A 14249-nucleotide genomic window follows, 5' to 3' on the forward strand; every position below is an offset into this window, starting at 1 on the left:
TGTTCAGGCAGCTAAGAAAAATGTCCACAGACTGTACTTACTGGTGCACCCAAAGGCTACACAGTGGTTTCCCGCCGAGCTTGTATGAACTGGCATATAATCAGCTCCGCGCTGTCTACAAGGAGAGGATACAAGGAGATGTTCCTCGTGCAACCTGTCTTCCTCGCATCATGAAGAAGAAAACTGTACTTTAGAAACGCCACTTTGATAACTGAGAGGGTGCAAGGTAGACCGCGACGCACACGCGCAGCTATCGAGACGTCTAAAATATATAACTTTCAAAATGCTTTCTCATACTGAGAGGAAGTTATTGGTGCCGAGTTCTGACCTAACGTTTCGCCAAATATTTTGGCCGCAATTTGTTTCATTGCCTAATTCCGTAATGGACAGAGGTGGTCACTGTTCCATCCTTGGGGCTAGTACAAATGTCTGTATAAGCCGGTCCGTTCTAAGTATTCGCTGTCCCCTACCTGGACGCGTATTATTCTTTCTCCACACCTTCTCGGCCTTGAACACACGATTTTTCTTATCTCACTCCATCACAACTCCCTCACCACATCCTAAAAATTTCATTTGCACCACCCTCAGCACATTTTCCCTCGCATTTATTCACCGTCCAGTGAATGAGGACTGAATCGGGGGAACGAAGCGCGTATCTAGACAAAGAGGCAGCTTAATTTTAGTGACGTACACAAATCATTGGCGTACGGAAAAAAAAAAGTTTTTTTTTTACATGAGTTGCATTAGGTAAACAACATTCTTCCACGGTGACGTTCGCCCGTCAAAGTGGGGTTACAGCCTTTGCGTGTTGTCAACGAACACAGCCACGGATGCGAAATTGTAGCGCGTTGGCGAGAGGGCCTCGGCACGCTCCTTGCGGATAATGCTGGTGACCATCGCGGACAACTAGGGTTGTGAAGTTTGTTTCATTGTTTTTGTACTGTGTTAATCGCGAAGTCCACAGGGCAGAATAATATATCTCGCAGTTCCACTTCATCAGGTCCCTGTTAATAGCCGTCAGTTTCTCGTATCACCCCGACCCTTCCTAGGTGCCCTCCAGTTTGAGCGTCGAAACGGCGGATACCTTCGCGTACCACTGCTCGCAAGAGTCACAGCGATATCCTTTGTATTCATTTAGTAATCTTTATATAATAAGAAGTAATCTTTATATAACTTAGCAATATCGCTCGATGCATGACTATTGAGCCCATTTTTTTTTCTGCGCTCGCATTCGTTCTCGCATGAAATGTATTTCTAGTGCAAGATGAAAACGCAACGTAAGTGATCAAAAACCACGATGCCGCCACAACGAACCGGTTATTGAAATGGCCTCAAGCGTCGCCTGGCCTGACACTCAGCTTTCCTTTTACGAAAGAATTGTCCGGTGAAAGAACCACGCTCAATGCGAATTGCAGGATGCCCTGAGCATAAAATAATGTAAAAAGAAGAAATAAACTCAATTAAACGTCTTCATAAATTTGGCACTACACTCACAACACTCACAATGTAAATAAAATAAATTGAATTTCTTGCACAATTTACCCACACACGTAAAATTGACAAACGCCTTTTCCACAGGCAGCCCAAAAGGGCGTTTATTGGACATTTTTGGTGTTACTTCCTAAAAATGCTGCTGCTAAAAATGTTCCTAAATATACGTTGTTACTTTCTGCACTCGCGGCAAAAGGTATTCAGTGTCTCGTATGCACTCAAGCTTTGAATTTTGGCAGAAAATTAAAAAAAATGTATTTGTCCGAAATTTGGCAATATTTGAACGCAAATAAAGAAATAACACCACCTCTGATTTCACAGAAGTCTCTCCACGTATATCTTCTATCATCGGTTACTTGTTTTCTGCTGGAACACGTCGGAATATCTTGTTGTGAGTGCAAAATAGCAAAATATGCAATCATCTTTATGCTGCAACAATTGCCTGCCCGCGGTGCCCGCTGCATACGCAGTCAATAAGTTTATCGATCGCTTCCACTTCTCGCAAGAACTTATAAGTAGATGGGTTCGCAGTGGAACAAGTACTGCTCTGTTATATATAAAACGAGTAACAAAGACGCGACAGTTCTAACTGCGGTGGTTCAGTTTATACTTTATTCTGCAGCTGAACCAGACGTTACGTCTCAGCTTGTATTCACTGCCGCAGAGGCTGCTTTGCAAAGGCGGCCTCTGCTTATATTCATTTGTACGTCGTAGAATTACAGATGGTAAAAATAAGGCGAAGCCCTCCACGATATCATCTATGAATGGAGAACATGTGCTGCTCTTGTAGACTGAACATGGTGTACGACTGTTTCCTATACACTGTACAGAGGCAAACGCTTGCAACTGCGCTGGCTGGCTCGTGTTGAAGACAGGCTATTTCCAGCAGACATCATTTTAGAATAGCGCCCTCACAAGCTGTCGCAGCATGGGGCTGTGAATGCAGCGTTGCACTTCTTGGGGACAACATATCGGCAAGAGCGCCGGTAGCATCTACAAGTGCTATAACCGTTATATTGTGCTGTGTGCAACCGTGACCCTCTACATGTGCTACGTTTCACTCGCTAACTTTATTTCCTTATTACGTGTACTTTTCCTACTCCCCAGTGCACGATAGTATCGGGCTCTTTCTTGTGCTTAATCTTTCGGCGTTTCTTTCACCTCTCCCTCTTAGAGTTGGTTCCCCGCAATCACTCATACGTAAATCAAGACCAATACATGAATAAATGTTACCTCCATAATGAAAACAGCCTTTACATAATGAATGATAGTGTTTGGAGACGGGGTTCATTGTGGAAATGCCCGAAAAGCTGCTGAGGTGCCAACATAATTTTTTTTTGCGCTAGAGATTAAGTGGGGTTCAAATCTTGACCAGAAGACATCCACATGCGAATGCGGAGAAACCGCTCAACGTTTGAAGCTTTTACATCCAGAGGCGATTGCACGCTTTCTCCGTGATTGTAGTCGTTTCAGTCAAGATAAAAAACGCTCCCCGTCCCGTTCGACAAACTGGCCATCCGTCACCTCACGCAACGGAGAATCTTCTGATACCTAGTACCAACCGATGTCAGCTCAATTTCGTTAAACGCACTGGTGAATTCTCTGGAAGCAATGAGACTACGATAAGGGCTGTCATCATTCGCAGGCGTTTTATCACATATTCTGCGGACAAGTTATCTTACTTATGGACAGTCAACCCAGTTAGACTAGTGACGTCTTTACACTTTCTTTGTAAACAACGGGCCAGTGTTCCGCAGAAACGTAGATGGCTTCTAAGTTCTTGAAAGAAGCGCAAGCCGTAAATACACCTGGCCCCTGGGCATTGCGCCGTTCCACAGCAGATACCGAGGGTCACCAAGCACTTCAACTTATACATCATGTTTCATTGTTCTATTTTGTTCTTCCAACAATATGGGGTGGTATGTTCTTTGGAGAGTGCAGCTGACCAATGCAAGGAGAAAGGAGATGAACATTGCGAAATGCCCTCCATTGGAGAGATAGATTTCTTTTTTACCGTCCGGTAAAAAATTGGGAACTCTTGTGCGTTTATAATATTTTGCAAAATTGTCCGATGAAATTCAACACTGCTGCGTACACGAGGTTGTCAATATATCTGGTGGCTAGTTCAGGCTGTTGACAACGTATGCACAGAATATTCTTGAGTGGAAGCAATTCTTGTCACCAACATTGAAAAATTCCCAAGATAGGCTCCTTTTTTGGGCTTCCTATTAAAAAACGAATTTCTATCCATTTTTGTGAATGTGTGAAATAGGCGGAGCTTACTTCTTTACTTTATTTCTAAGCACTGCACCCCAAGTATGAAGACGTAGGAATACTCTTATGTTGAAAGATTACTCAAGATTAGAAAATTGGGCCATTGCACACGTCACATTTTCTACCTTGTCAAGGTTCTCACGCACCCTCTGTGGTGGCTTAATGAAATTGGCGTTGCGCTGCTAAGCACAGAGTCGCGGGATAGAATCATGGCCACAGCGGCTGCACCTCGATAGGGGCAAAATGCTGCATCGCTTGTGCACTGAGAACTGCGAGCACGCAAAGGGGTTTTAAAAAATAATTTGCTGGACTGGTGAAAGGATGCATCCAAACTGGAAGGCGGACCACTACAATTTTACCATAGGCACGAAAGAAGCGTTACCGAATAGCAGAGAATGTACGCTCCATTCAAGCTCCATTCAGGTTTAGGATGGTAAAATTTGCAGCAAAGATATTATATGACGTATTTTCTTTCCTGTCACTGGTCCGAGAAGGAATTCACAGGAAAAACCGGTAAAAAAATAAAAACGAAGGAAAAGAGTACGAAATGCGCCCCACAACGACTGGACGAACAACTGAACGAATAATTTTGGAAGTCATGCCTGATATACACACAGTTGCCCACAACATTAGGAAGGTGGCGGCCAAGCAGGGCATAAACGTTGTGTTCTCTGCTCCCTGCGAGCTTTCGAGCCTGTGCTCGCGTGTCTTGATAGGCAGGGCAAGGAATCCGAGGTGTACGACGCAACATGAGAACAATAACATTTCGGGGGGGGGGGGAGTTGCTGCTTGCTGAATGACATGGTGTAGCGGTAAAAACACGGAAAACTAATAATTCTAAGCGACAGACAGAAGAGCAATAAAGAAGGCGCTATACCTGCAACTGTTTATATGGCATAAAGCTTGCTACATTTATACCGCGCACCATCTCGACACCAGGGAGCGGCGGAGATCGAGCGACAAGTCATATTGTTTTCCAGTAACCTAGCAATTTCATTTCTGCATAATATAGCGAAACAGATGTTTTACTAACGCTAGCTTGACCACTGATAGAAATGTTGTACACCTCGAGCAGTACCCGCGCGGTTTTATCTCAGCTCATACCCAAATTCTCACATCAGAAAAACGTGGTTCACAGGAGCACGATCTGCAATATGCAGAGACATGGGCACTCGTATAATTTTTTTATGTTCTTTGCGTGCTCACTCATTCGGTCATTCACGCAACGACTCGTCTGCCCAACATAAACTTTTCCGCAGCTTAGCGGTGTCTGGTAAGCCACAGCAGTGGCACACTTTTGCACGTAGCATGCTGTGTGCTTGACTTTGCAAGTATGCACAGCACATACCGTGATTCGGGGGCAGCCAGTTTGTTCAGGGCGGGAAGCACAACAGGTACCCCTTAATTGTTCGCCACCTTTTCGAATGTGACTCACCTTGTGGAAATTTGGTACCACTTGGCCTTTTTTCGGGGATCCCGCTCGTCTCCCTCGCCCATTTTAAGGTAGCGCCGTGTTTTTGCTCTTATGTCACTGAGAATCTTTCTCTCATTTTTTTCGTGCTGCAATATTATGTCGTTCTACTTCAGAACGTTTCCACGGCACATGCTACACGTGTGGTATATAAGTTTCGTCTGACTTCTCGAGTGCGAAAATGGTTAAATAGGCCAAACAGGCCGATTTAATAATCACCAGCTGCGTGAACACCTCACCTTCCTGGGTTCTGATCACAGACCAAACCCGCCTTGTAATTGCCTTGAATGTGGTTGCTACCCGCTTTTCAGCAATGTTATTGACAGAGGCAGGAGCAAAGAAGAGCACGAGATTCTACAAGCTTACTGCATAGGTTTGCATGGTGATGATTATGTTAGGACAACTTTCGTGTGCTTGCTTGAAAAGGATTTTTCTTTTTTAGATCGATCTCGGCAGATTTGGCTTGTATCTCTCCTCCATGATTGCCTTGTCACTAGGGCTGGTCCTGCTGCGCATGCTCGGTTAGCCTTGCTAGAATGCTCTGTTTTTGATAAAGCACAGTTGTAGGTCCCGTCGTTTAGGTGGGAATTCGCGCCTCTTGTGCTTAGTTTTTTTTACTAGTTTTTCGTGTAAATGATACACCAACTGTCCCGGATTTCTTCTTTCTTGCGAAGGAAGCCTAAACATGTGGCCCAATTTTTCTTGACAGCATGATATCAGTACGCAGCCAAAGAAAACGTTTTAGCCGCCCCCCCCCCAAAAAAAAGAAAAACACAGAAGACTTAATTTTACCAATTATTCTACATTTACAATAACTGAATAAAAGTAATTGAAAGGCGAGCAGATTTCAGCTGTCACGGCCATGTTTCAGAAGTGAAGTATAGAGTAGCTCTCGCTTCACATCTGCTGGTAAGCAATTGTGGACGCTGCCACTCCAGAATTTTTGTTTGGACCCTCCTTGGGTGCACGTAAGAAGACCTCATGTCGTCAAGATTAATCCATAGAGGCCCACTATGGCGTATTTGATAATCCGATCGTGGTTCTTGCACGTGAAATCGCGGAATTGTAAATTTTCTTGGAAATATAAACATGAGTACTAGAATAATAGACATTGTTGTCTTGTGCTGAGTGACTTTGATTTTATATAAAAATTGCGCAAATAAAACATATTCAGAGCACCCTTGTGACTAGCGTTATGTGAACAGAGCTTGATGGAGGCTCGGTGTAGCTGGCATATAGCGGAGCTTCATTGCCGTCGGTCCCAGTTTCACTCTGCGCAAGATGTCAGGCAAGAGTTCAAATTTGGCGGACAGAGTTTGTAGTCACCAAGACCTGTTTCACATTTTAGTCTTCAGAAACATCAGCTTCGCCTGCAGAGACGTTACTTGAGCTGACAACCCGGCTCTTTCGGGTAGAGCTGAGCATCAGAACCTCCGTCACGTAGTTGTGACGCTGAGTGGATAGGCAAGCAAGTTGGCAGAGAAGTAGTAAGCTACAACTACTTTAGACGGAGCTGCTCGAAAGTAATATGCTCGAAGCTGTATGCTCGCAAATAATATAGAACTTGATGGTGGCGATAGCATCAAGCGCAGTCGATGGTTGCGAAAGAGTTGAACGGCCGCTTGCATCTGGCAGCTGGTATACATGTGTTATTGAACTTTGCAGGTGCAGTTGCCTCAATGAGGGAAAGCCTAGAACGTACCAGGTTCATCTGTTGCCTGCCTGCAAATTGCTAAGCGATGAGACCATTTTTCTGAAAACTACCATACGTTTTGAAACACACTATTTTCAGGAAGAAAAAGAAAACCGGAGATCATCGTTCTGAATGCTTTCTGCTGCTTTTTATTTTTCTGCCATCGTGCCTTCAGTGTGCGCACCAGAACTCGAGTCCACCTTTTTGTATTCCTTACTCTCGTCCACGCCACCGAAAGCGACATTGGTGGGCGACACTGGCTGTTTTGGGATGATAGGAGGCCTTGAAGACAATTATCGCGTCTCAGTTGAGAAAAAAATTTGGCAGTACATCATATAGGCTTAAGTGCCGTCTGTAGCAATTACCGGTGTCGGTCGCACTTTTACGGACAGGCTCAATGTGTCCACGTTGTCTACTGGTTGTCTGACAGGACGAGAAGGCGAGCTTTCCAGTCGCTCTGGTTGGAATCCTATAGACTGAACCATTGTTCAGAAGAAAAGAATTCCTACAGCATGTGATTGATCACTTTGAATATAACTAATAAAGTGTACCAAATGTAGAACTTATGTTAAACCCACCCCTTATGTAGTACACCCTCTGGGATCTTTAAGGACAATAAACTGAACTGAACTGAACTGAAACCGGAACCCACCGCTTCAGAAACCTTCACCAGTTCTTATTCTTCTGATGTCCACTCGCGCTCACTGCGAGCGTCCGAGCCTAAATGCACCTCATTATCCTCATTACAATGGATAATATAATTACGTACAAGCCGCATAGTCGTCTCCATGTAATTGCGACTACGTAACTAACATTACCCAATTTGCGGTGACGAACCAGTAGATTTCCTGGACAGCCCATGATACATTTGGGGTGCTTCAAGGAAGCGTTGTGGCTTTAAATTTATTTATATTTTTATTACTGACCTACCAGGAAAAGTCACTTGAACCATTAGACTATTTGCAGATAACTGCGTTCTTTATCGAAATATTTACTCGTATGAAGGCCACATAACATTAAACAATGACTTAAATGGAATGACTAACCGGTGTGCCGACTGGCACCTGACTATGAATACTTAGAAATCTGCAGTCCCATCAATCACTGAGAGAAGAAGTATCTCAAACATTTCGTTCGCCGTTAATGACGCACGGCTCGTACAAATTCGAGAAAGAAGGTACCCCGAATGAACAATTACACGCAAATTCAGACTGAACTCCCATATTAGGCATATAGCATCCACCACTATGAAGCGCGATTTCTTGCTTCGAAGGCACCTCCGACTAGAACCGCCTGGTGAAAAGATTGTAGCGTACAAAATTTTTCTCAGGTCAGTTGTCGAGTACGCAAACGTTCTTCCGGCTTCCCGTAGACCAAGGGTCGAATTAACAAACTGAAAAAACTAGAAGGCGTACCAAGCAAAAACGCCCGTTAAGGTGTACACACACACGCACACACACACACACACACACACACACACACACACACACACACACACACACACACATATATATATATATATATATATATATATATATATATATATATATATATATAAGGATAAACGAACAGACTCGCCCATTGAAACATTCATGAGAGCCGGAATTCTAACACTACAAAGCCGAGCAGTACTAACCCACTCTAGGCTTGCCTACTTGCTTTCACATGACCTGCTTAGCTATCAGAACTCTAGATACATCACCAGAACTAAAACACGGCCAACCCTCTTTAAACGCTCAACACACTCAATAACTATAATTTTCGTGCCAAATGCTTTCAGAATTATTTATTTCTGTTAGTCATACGACCGTGAAATAATCTGAGGCAGTCCATTAGTAGCAGCTGCTCATTATATATACTTGCCTGTTGTGTGGTAAAATATTCGCCTTATAGCCGTGATTTGCTCGCTTCGCTTTGTCACTGATATCCCTATACGCCCGCACTCTCTTTTTCCTTTATTACCCGATTTGTCTGTAATCAACATGTTTTGTAGTATGGCTTGTAAACAACCTAATATTTATAATATTACGTACTTTATTAGCTACCTAATTTTACCGTTCATTTTCTTCTATATGTTCCAGCAGTTAAGAAGTATGGCCCTATTTTTGTATGTTACACTGAGGTTTTCCCTAATGCGTCATGTGGACTTGTATATGATGCTTATCCTTTCAGTGTGGTATATTTTTATCGCATAGCTTACTATGTCGATGTTCAATTAGTTTCTTTGATTTTGATGCACCAGATTCTAACTAGCTAACCATATCTTGTAACCGTATCTTGGAGCTGTAAGGGTGTGTTCGCTCTTTTGGTTATCATCTAGAGCAAAAAACCTTTTGCATTAACACTCTTCAAGTTAAACGCTGTAAATATAATCGGTTTGGTGTTTGCAACACCTACCATTCTACTTGTCGTTCTTGTTATAATCGCTCGAGGGATTGATGGTATGTGTGATTAATTGAATAATGAGGTACCATAACGCATCGCGAGCTCGTTTTCGCATGACAGCAAAAACATAACAAGAAACCCAACTAAACCAGATTAAAGCCACGCGGAAATATGAAATGTACTAAAAGCCGTAAAATTAAGATGCTGTCTACACATGCACGCAAGGTTCCATCCTCAGCTTGCCAATTTAGAAACAAGCATGCGATGCATGTGGCGTCAACTGTGCTGAAACCAGTGCTATGGTTCCAGTGTATATTCACCGAGAAAGTCCATGTCGGCTGATGACGTTGCTGTTATGAAGGAAAGGAAACAGCTTCGTATCATGCACTAATAACCAAGAATCAAAAGTTCTGTTATGGGACAAGAACGCAAATAGTCTCTTGCGCACGCCTAGAACAAAATGAAAATGCACCCATGGTGTATGTCTTGACATAGCGTATTACAGAAACGTTTCAATGAATCCTTCATGCTCCAATTGACGGCGAATACGAGAGGTTTGTTGGATGTGCTGTAACAATTATATTTATACTGGACGTTGCAAAGCGTTTGGTGAGAGCGTTCTGCCTTATAATATTTCAACAAAAGCACTAGCTTTAGATAAAGCACTCGAGATTGAAAACTGAGGAAGTCCTGGATAGCCAGGGGTGTTACACACCGACCACTGACTGTGAACTCTAGAGCAGACAAGACGGGATCTCATTTGGTAGAGAGCCTGGAGCAGACAAGGGCTCAGAAGATGAGTGGGTGGTATAAACTGGCAGCCAAAACAAGCACTGTGGAGCAACATGATTTGCCAGCAAGCGAGCGTTGTCACGCACACGTGTAGTGACCATGCAGGCCTCATAAACCCTTAGATAACCCAAAGTACGGACATTGCTGTGTATACAGCTGTTACCAGCACTATCCAGTGCGTCGTGTGCTACACTTTAGCCCAACGACAAGGCGCTTCCTTTTTCCCTCGCACGATGTGCGAGAATGGGCATAATCGCGACGGTCTCGCAAATTCTGTCCGCCTTAATGCTCTGGCCTAAGGAAAAGCCGCCGCTAATTCAGGCAAGGTAACAATTTGGCTGGTTCTAATTAGTCAAATATGAACTAATTAAATCATGAAGGTCTACGTGCCGAATCCGAAATCTTATTGTGAGGAACATCACATGGGAAACTGCGAAATTAGTCTGGCCAGCTGGGACTGTTTAACGTGCACCAAATGCACGGTACACGAGCTTTCTCGCATTACGCCCTATCGTAAAACAGCCGCCGCGTCCGAAGCCGCGACCTTCAGCTGGGCAGCGCAGTGGGCATGACAACTGAGCGGCCACGGCCGTTGCTTTCGCTGGAATCCCCTTGTTGTTCATGTTTTCTGCTGGCTCTTTGTGAGTGACAATAGGGAACTGTGACTTGGTAAGCGTGATGCATAATGAAGTTAGAGATTACTAAAAAAGCGCTCTGTGAAACATACACTGCACGAAAGAAAAGCGTACATCCGAAGGAAGTGATTTCCTGTTAATTTTTCTTTTCCGTGCTCATGAATCATGTCAAATATGCCCCGTCTAGGCCATATGAAAGTCGTTTTGATCTGCGATGTCGTATTTGATAGTCGAGAGCGCTTTGGTGTGCGTGCTATGTTGAAATTTTTGCACTTTGTTGCGTAGATTAATAAGGGCAGTATCTTATAAACACGATCGTCAATGCGTGAATTACACAGCCCAACAGCGGTAATGCTAGTAGTAAGCATGAATAGTACCCACATTGCTCAAGTGCGTGTTCTATTAATAAATTTTTTACCACACAATCCGTAGCAGTTGGTGTGGCTTCTTTAGATTAGAGTACGTACTGCCTTGCGTCGCTATTACACTCTGATTACTCAGGCCTCTCTAGCTATAGTATAGGTTCAGCGTTTCAACAAATTGCCGGTACAGCAACACGCCTTGCAGGGAACATGTAGCACAGTAACAACGACAATTCTATGAATGAGACGGCAAGCAAAATTTAAGAGAACGCACGCATTGTTTTATCATCCTTCGTTGTATCATACTATCTTCTCAACAAGTGCGTCCCATTGATAGATGCTTCTGTCTCTTCCCACTTTTTTTTCTAGACTCTTGCGTTTCCAGCGCTAACTAGTCTCACCCCATGAATTTGTGACGTTCTAGCATTTGATATGAAGGACGCGAGCTTTTAAGCGCAATAGTTGTTGTTCAGACTGAGGAAAAATGAGACATATAAGAAATAGTCGCCACGTGCGGCAGTCAAAGCGGTGAGCGGCGTGCTCCTTTCAGCTTTCCTATTTTAAAAGGAGCCCACAAATGGTCGTTGTCGTAAATACAAGTGGAAATACGTACGTATGTAACGGCGCTTTTCTTCAAACATGTTTTTGTAATTGACATGCAGCATATAGCACGATTCGACCTGTTCACGTGGTTTGTGTAAAGAGATATTACTGCGCGAGACTGTGCGACGTCTAGAAAACGAATTTAAAAGATTCACAAATTCACTTTCTGTTTATTGTGTTTGTGGAACATGGTGCAATCGCGCGAAACAGGCCTGCCGGAAGTGAAATGATGTCTCATTAGCAGAGACCATAATAGCAACATATACTGCACATAAGTCCTTAAATCAGTTCCGAAGAACACGGGAGCGACCCTTTCGTTGAATGCATCTTTCACTTAATATTATGCAAGAGCGATGACGCACAATCTAATATCTTTCGAATTGCAGCTGACATTGCGTCAGCCAAGGCTATCGAAGGTGCCTCAAGCGCCAGTCATCCCAGTGGAGACAAACCTTGCTGTAATCGCGCTGTATACAATAACCCAGACCTGGTAGCTCACCGAAATCAGCTAATCGTTCAAATTTTCCTCTCCTGTCCCGAGCCACGATGCATACGAATTGGCTTTCTAGATTTCGTCGGCATACGTTGCCGTCTTCCTTGAAGGTACAACTACCACGTGAATCAGCCGCTACCACATAGAGTTGTTGGACCGCGATTTCCTTGGGGCGGAGAGGTGGATAGAGAGGGCCATCTACAAAGGCTTAATCGTTGGAACGGGTGTCATGTCAATGTGCTACCCTTGCGGAACCGAAGAGACTATACAACACCTTCCATGTCATTGTTTCGCCTACGACGTCCAGTGTCGCGCTCACCGGGACTGCACTAGACCATTCAAAGATACATTCTTTCCACTGCTAAAAAAAAAGAACAGTTTATTTTCGCCGATATATTACTTGTCGAAAGGCGCAAAGCGCATAGTTTGCTCGTAGAATCTGGATAAGTGAATGAACCTGGAGTTGTCAACGAAAAACGTTGGCTGGCAGAGCTGCACCAATAATTTGGGTAACCTAACCTGCTAAAAAGAATTTTTTAATAAGGGGTCAGAATTAACTCCTACAGATACTCCTCTTAAATTTTTTGTCGTCGTAGTAGTCGTTATATTTTTCTTTTTTTTTCTTTTTTTATATACTTCCCATTGTTCTATATGACCAGTGTTTTCTTCTCTTTATTAGTTGCGTTGTGATGCCACATCTAGGTAGGGATCACTGAAAAAGAGCAAGTGTCGGTAAGGACAGTCTGCCGCCTGTCTTCGAGATAGGTCCAGAAAGGATGCCTTGAGAAGGTGCATGTTGGACACAGAAATCAAGGTGTCGTGTGAAGATTGCCGTCAACTCTAGAGTCTTTCAAGCACCCTTACCCTCTAGTTTCTTGTGTAGGCCCCCTGGAATCGTTGGCACAGCTGTGGGAATAAATGTTTAGGCAAGCAATGCAACGGCTAGTTGGTTTTCTTCACCGTTAAAAGTATCTGACGGGAAATGACAATCCTGAACAAAATAAATGCCTGACCAAAGTTTTAACTCTCTAGTAACAGTTTGGTCGCATGAGCGCTCGTATTTGTCCAATCTTGCGTAACGAACGATAAAGGCCATGATAAAGAGCCGTTTGTAAAGTTCATGACCAGCAAATTTTCTGCCCGTTCATACTGTTTAGTGCTAAATCACTTTAAAAACATCCAAGACCAAATATAGAATCAATTTGTTCTTTGCCTACAACGACTCAACCAAGTAATGGAAGGGAGTCGAAGATGGGTATCAAAAGGGTGCCTACCTTTGTGTCAGACACTGCAGGCCAGCAGGTGCTCCTTCGGCGAAGAGCCGACAAAAAGGGTCTCGTGAAACTCGTGCGCAAGGCGCGACGCACTTAACAATGATGTTATCTGATAAGCGGACATGTCATAATTGACGCAAGCCGCTGCCATTCTGAGGCTGCCATTCAGTGGCTTCAAGTCGGAGAGCCGTGTGAGGCACCGGTGCCAACTTGTTGCTAAGGTAACGTTCCCCTGTACATACATAGTTAGGGAATAGACTGCTTGAAAAAGGGATGACTTGCTGGCATGTCCATTCAAGTTATAGGACGGGCTGCTAAATTGTGTATGTGCACTTAAATATATTCTCCGCATAAAAATTATCAATGACATCATTTCACGGTTTGCAACGAAAATAATTTCAAGCAAGCAAGAAACCGGGAGCCACAGTTATTGTGGTGCCACAATCTGGGCCGAATGGCGCATTCAATGGAAGGATTTCTGATTATCTAAACCTAAGGCATGTCAATTTGTATGCGAAGTCAATAATACGCGATCCTTAGAGGAACAGCAACAAGGCACTAATCTTAGCGGTGCATTAGGATCTTAAACGTATAGATTGCACACACAGTACTTCCTAAAATTAGGCAGCTTTTTCCGAAGTCCAAAATACTAGTTGACCACGCTACACGCGCAGGCTACTCTTGAAATTCGAAACCTTGCCAACTTCATGCTTTCCTGCACCTTCCGGGAGAACACAATTTTTTGGGGAGAGATCACTGCACAGTGGCATCTCGCT

At 43.7% G+C, this 14249-nt stretch overlaps 1 protein-coding gene across 1 annotated transcript in view; it reads right to left on the reverse strand.

Moving 5' to 3' along the window:
• LOC142576509 (monocarboxylate transporter 9-like) overlaps window positions 1-13527 on the reverse strand; it is a 31233-nt gene extending 17706 nt beyond the window's left edge. Inside the window, exon 1 of the mRNA XM_075686662.1 lies at window positions 13474-13527. The gene's annotated coding sequence lies outside the window, so the exon portion shown is untranslated. The remainder of the gene's footprint in view (window positions 1-13473) is intronic.
• Window positions 13528-14249: the final 722 nt, after the last annotated feature.

The sequence above is a fragment of the Dermacentor variabilis genome, chromosome 3 (assembly GCF_050947875.1).
Source record: "Dermacentor variabilis isolate Ectoservices chromosome 3, ASM5094787v1, whole genome shotgun sequence".
Taxonomy (NCBI): Eukaryota; Metazoa; Arthropoda; class Arachnida; order Ixodida; family Ixodidae; genus Dermacentor; species Dermacentor variabilis.